Here is a 6,084-nt window from a genome sequence, read left to right as displayed (position 1 = left end):
CATCTCTGGATTTGCTGCTAATTTTCCATATCCATTACTGTAAAAATGTCCACAGCTGTGTATTGATTTTTTATTCTTCGGCTTACTACACAGTATTTACATTTGTAAGAAAAACTATACAGCATAGCACTTTATTGTGTTACATTTCTTTTTTTTTTTGCCCATTTTGGGACAATAAAGGTAATTTCCGCTGTATTTTATTCTATATAAATAAATATAATAAATATTTAAATTGGCCTGACAGGTTTACCCATGAAAAATAACCAAAAGATGATTACTCACAACACTTGCAAATATTTTTGAAATGATGTGTAATTCAAAGATGTATTTTCCACTAAAAACTAGAAGGAGGAGTCTGGCAGTTTTTTGTAGACAGGACACAGTTAAACCCAGTTGTAGACCACTTTAAAGAAAAGGTGGAAGTTTTCTTAAGTCTTTTTTTCCCCTCCAGGCCAAGGACAATTCAGTATATGTTCATCCTGCATTCAGTTCCTCTTTTCAACAAAGGAGAAGTGTATGTTCTTGTTCCTTTTTTTTTTACCACTTCCACTTTTCAGCAAAATGGCATATTTATGAGGTACACATTATAGTGAGAATTATAGTTACGCTTCTTTTATAACAATAGCACATTAGGGAATATGATTAACAAATTAAAGAATTCATTAAACTCCAAACCAAAAGCACAACAGCAAAACCATGCTGAAAATATCTTCCTCTCGTCTCATTTATCCATAGTTACTTTATCATCTGATCACCTGCATAATAAGAAAAAAAAAAAAAACATTAGCTCAATGCTCAAGTACTTACCATAATTCTAAAAAGACCCTGCTTAAATGTTTCTTTTGACAAAATACAGAAAAATATATTCAAGTGTTTTACACTTATTCTTCTATTCTAACAAGACCATAACTTACCTTTTAACAAAAAACATTTCATTAGTTTTATTTCTTTTTATTGTGTGACATCTCCTCGTACTCATGTTCTTCTTCTTTATTGGTCTTAATCCCAGCAACATTCTCATAGACATGATTTTCTTTCTTATCACCCTTTATTCCCGGCATGTTAACATACCCATGTTCTGGTTCTAAAAAGATAAATATTGTAGATGATTGTTTTTTTCAAAATGACAACGATAGGTCCAAGAGCATATAATACTTTACAAATTAAGCTATTTCTTTAAGCTCTGTTGTAAATGATACATTAAAGCCCATTCAAATACACCCCATAGCCCTACTCAGAGCTAAAATAAATTACATTTACATGAGAACTAGTTACTTGGAAAGTAAACTAATAAGGACATGGAGAGTTACTCAAACAAACCTTTTGTGGCTGATGGTGGACTAGCTTTTTTCCTAAAGATTGGAGGAAAACAACACTGTTTTTAAATAACAAATGCATCATCATTCATTTCATTGTGATCATCAAGCCTCCTTTTGGAGGTTAATATATATAAACATAATACACATAAATCTAAATATATACATTTAAACTACCATCATCACTTATTTGAAAAAATATAACTGTTTTTAACTTTAAATATGTATAAACAATCAAGAAAACAACTTTGCGATAACTCATCACAGTTCAACAAAATGTTGTATGATATTGTATTGTTTGCAACATGTATAAACTTACATTTTTTTATAGATGAAGAAGCCTCCAGTAGCTCCTGCAGCAGCAACTAACAAACATGCTATTACTATTCCAGCAATGGCACCTCCAGAGAGACTTGGTTGTTTTTCTAAAATAAAACAAAAGATACAAGAAAGTAGCTTAACAAAACTTAATATTTAAAACTAATATATGGATATAGTAGTTAGTTAGCAAGTACAACACATGTACACTGTACTTGTTTGGTGCTAAGTGTGTTAATTTCTGCAGCTGCCTTCAGTATCACGCATCTTTATTTTTAGGTTTTCTTATTTTAATCTAAATATCTTCTTGACCAGGCATTTTATTCCATTCTATTATCATTATACATTTATTTTTTGTAATGATCTCAGAATATTGGACCCAGAATTCAAGGCGAGACAGGCAGTGGGAAAGTTCAAAGCGTTTATTAACCAAAACAGGTGCGTGGGGCTGCTCGTCTGCTGCGGGCAGATCTCTGCAGGGATAGGAGAATACAGGTCAGAGACTGGATGTGGAGCTGAATGCGACTTGGATCTAGTCACTGACCTGATTCAAAGTTCAGCCCGTTCGAGGAGCTTTGACCGCTGTTTGCGGCGGGCGACTTCCCCAGAGTTCCTAGAGAGTGAGCAGCAACAGAGTCCAGAAGGGAAATCCTAGGCCGAAGTCAGGAGACAGTTCCAAGTTCAGAAGCCGGTAGAATCCAGGACCAGATGCGACAAACAGAGCAGACAGGGACAAGGCAAAAACTCGAGACCCACAGGGCAGAAAACTGGTCATAATCAGGAAAACAGACAGAACTAAAGATTGCTCGGAAACGTCTCACCAAAACACACGAATAACCTGGTGCTGATGGGAGGCAAACACACAACTTAAATAGTAGAGGAACCAGGTGGAAATGATCGGCAATAATCAGTCGCAGAACCAATTAGACAGCTGAGCAAGGAGCAAAGGAAAAAACAAGATCATAACATTTTTACCTTTTATTGTGTTTGTTTAAACTGATTTTGGAAACATTTAAGTCAAACCTGAATTAAAATATACTGCAAAATGTCTTGCTCAAAATATGACATTTCCTTTTTTTAAGGGACTGTTGGCAACCCTACTGTATGTAGAGCCATCATGTTGGAAAGGTCGACATTCATTGTGGTCCTTTTTGGCTAGCACAATGAAGTATCAGGGCATTTTTGCAAGTTTGCACTGGCTTTTGGTAATTTTTAGTATATTATTTTTTATTTTAATTATTATTTGATGTGTATTCTTTATTTTGTTTGTCATGTACAGGACTTTGGACAGAGGTAATGTAACTGTATAAAATGTGCTATATAAACAAAGCTGGCATTGACAGTTTTGCACTGGGGCGGTTTGCAGCCAAAAGTGAAGCGGCCAGGATGAGATTCATCATGACCAAAATAAAGAGGGGCCAGATGCAAGCCGCTGAAATTAGCTTTCTCCCCAGGATGGCGGGGCTCTCACTTAGGGATAGCAGGGGTTGACGTTAAGGATTTTCGGGCAAGTGACTTTCACATTTCATTTGCCCAGAAAGAATTTTTACTTGCCCAGTATAATTCCCTAAAAGTAAAAAAAAAAATAATAATTTTCACTGGACTTGGTTTCCAAGATTTGAAGACGTTTCGCCACCTCTCCAGGAAGCTTTCTCAATTCAAATGTCTGGATCCGCAGTGAGTTGAGTCTTATATAGACAAGGCCTTGCATTGCTTGGAAACATGCAAATGTTAACCGATGTATGGGTCGTTTGACTATGTCTCTCTGCTGGCCTGGGGGCACCTTCTGCATCCCCAAGCAGACTTGGAAGAGGTGTCTGCAGAGGGAAGTCTGAGAGTCTCAGCTGAGACTGCTACCCCCATGACTCAATCTATAGTGAAGCAGGAGACCATGAGTATGAGTAAATTGATGTTTAAATAATCATAGCTCACTAAATACCAAACCTTCTGCACTTTTTGTACGCCAAACCCTACAAATTCAGCAACATGTTTATGGAAACTGGGTTTAGCTCACTTAATCCTCTAAAAAATAGTTAAGAAGCATAATATTAAAACATAATTAAAATCTCAAAAAGGTTGCTTTTGCATGATAAAAGCCCTTTAAAACAGCTGAGCTATCTGATTGATATTTAGTTGACAGGGTTTAATCTATCATTTTTCCCTTAACTATTATATAACCTATTCAAAGTTTTCACACAAAGTAGTGAGAACTGTTCATATAAACTTGTGAAAAGTTTTACCTTTCATACACGCTAATGAAAAGCTTTCATGCATACTACTAAAAAGCTCTCATATACACTACTAAAATGCTTTCATGCATACTACTAAAAAGCTTCATATACACTAAAAAGCTTTCATGCATACTACTAAAAAGCTTTCATATACACTACTAAAAAGCTTTCATACATACTACTAAAAAGCTTTCATATACACTACTAAAAAGCTTTCATATACACTACTAAAAAACTTTCATACATACTACTGAAAAGCTTTCATACATGCTGAAAGCAGAAAGCTTTTTCAACTTTTTCACTAGATAGATATAAATAGATAGAATGATGTAAAAAAAGGTATGCCTTGACTTCGCCATACAACATTTTATGTAGCTAGTTTAATAATGACCAAATCATAATATATCAGAGGAACTCTTGCATATGACTTTATTCTGTTAGTAATACAAATATGTCTGAAAACGTTTTGCTATGATTCAATTTCAGTTTTTATCTGTCCTTTCAATGTCATCTGGGCAAACGTCCAAGGATTCACGTACATTGGTACATGGGTGCTTTACACTGACTTTTCAAGTGATTTTTTGTAAAAAGGGAGGAACTGCTTCATGTGCTGCTCAACACCCTGTAGTAGCCATGCCCTTTGCTGCGGATCTGTGGTGAGTATTGTTACAAAGTCAGAGACTAGCTTCACCCCTCGCTCAGCTGTGTCATTAACAACTTTGAACAACTTGTTCAGCAACAAGAAATGCTGAATCGGTTGACCACTATGTGACTGGTTTGGCAAGCCAGTCAGTTTTGAGGTCCAGAATGCGGAACAGTGCATGAGATTCAGGTCCAATCAAATCTTTCAAAGTCGTGTTGCGGGTAACCTTTTGGAAGATTGGCTTTACAAGACGGAAGTGCTCTGGTACTGGTGTTGCCAATAGCTGAGTAGCCATTTCTTGCTCCAAGTTGTTGGTCATTTTTGGACTCTTACTGAACATGGCGAGTGGAACAACTTCCTTTGAAAGGAACCACCCATGGTTGTGAAGCTTCTCAAGTACAAAGTCTGCAACAGCCTTGTCAACTTGGCGGAAATCCATCATGTTGTGGATCAGCTCAAGATCATTCAATGGAGCGCCTCCATTGCTGACTCCATTGCTCAGTGAAGGCTAGCTCCATTGTTACAGGTATATCAAACTGTGTATATACAGTGTCTGAAAAAATATTTTTTTCAGGCATAGTATGAACATTTAAATGTGGAAAAAGTTCACAATCAGCTATTCCATGGAAAAAGATGTTGTTGGGACATCATTTGACTAGTTACAAAAAATGTAAATTAAAACAAGTAAAAAATCAAACTGGTACATATTTTCAGAGGCCTGGTGGATGTCAGAATAACTTGCTTACAATCTGTAAAGATAATTTTAGATAAGAAATTCAGAGAATAATGTGCGGACATTAAGATCTAAAGAGAAGCATTATCTCCTGGTCAGACCCTGTAATTTAGTGAACGGTGGAGTTAGAGTAAAAAAATATGCACGCCAGTGGCTGGAAGTTGTAGGGGATTTTATTTTTTTAACAGTTTCCTGTCTGACAGTATGGCAATAATAATAATAATAATTGTATCGAGCCCAAAAGATATTGCTTTCACAAATGGAGCAGTATGGCTATCGCCATAGTAATGCATATAAAGTAATGCACATAAAGCTTTTTTATAATTCATTCAGGGAGTATTACAGATTATATGGAAACTGCAATGTAAGTAAAACAGAAAAAGAAAAAAGGATAAAAGATTAAAAGAAAGAGGAGATAAAAGGGAGACAATGATAAAATGTCTTCTCTCTGCTTTGTCACCTTCAAAGAGATATGTAAAAAGAAAAGCAAACCAACTGATATAGTATAAGAGATACAATAAAGTAGCACCTTTATACTACCACTGAAGTATAAGTAGTCTTACTTAATCTGACATGTATACTGTGGTAGCTGAAAATAAGAACATGAGCTTCCTGTGTGGAAGTGAATCTCTAAGTACCTGGAACCAAGCTCCTGTAGTTGTTTGTGAGAGTGCACTTGTGCATGTAGCGGTTGTGAAAAGCCAAAGCCGATTCTTCCCCACATAGTGCATGACGCCCGTCAGGTGGCATGAGCTGCAATAACCAGCACATTGTGATGTATATATATTAGGGATGGAACAGTTTATGAAAACCGTCCGAACCGTTCGGTTCGACTGTCTCGGT

At 36.1% G+C, this 6,084-nt stretch overlaps 1 long non-coding RNA gene across 1 annotated transcript in view; it reads right to left on the bottom strand.

Annotated features, from left to right (window-relative positions):
* Positions 1 to 965: 965 nt before the first annotated feature.
* LOC107100314 overlaps positions 966 to 6,084 on the bottom strand; it is a 13,433-nt gene continuing 8,314 nt past the window's right edge. The window contains exons 2-4 of the long non-coding RNA XR_001481997.1: positions 1,636 to 1,741; positions 1,321 to 1,352; positions 966 to 1,084 (exon numbers count right to left, since the gene is read on the bottom strand). This is a non-coding gene — a long non-coding RNA (uncharacterized LOC107100314). The remainder of the gene's footprint in view (positions 1,085 to 1,320; positions 1,353 to 1,635; positions 1,742 to 6,084) is intronic.

The sequence above is a fragment of the Cyprinodon variegatus genome, unplaced genomic scaffold, assembly GCF_000732505.1.
Source record: "Cyprinodon variegatus isolate N-32 unplaced genomic scaffold, C_variegatus-1.0 Scaffold959, whole genome shotgun sequence".
NCBI lineage: Eukaryota > Metazoa > Chordata > Actinopteri > Cyprinodontiformes > Cyprinodontidae > Cyprinodon > Cyprinodon variegatus.
This window is presented reverse-complemented; position numbering and strand designations above follow the sequence as displayed.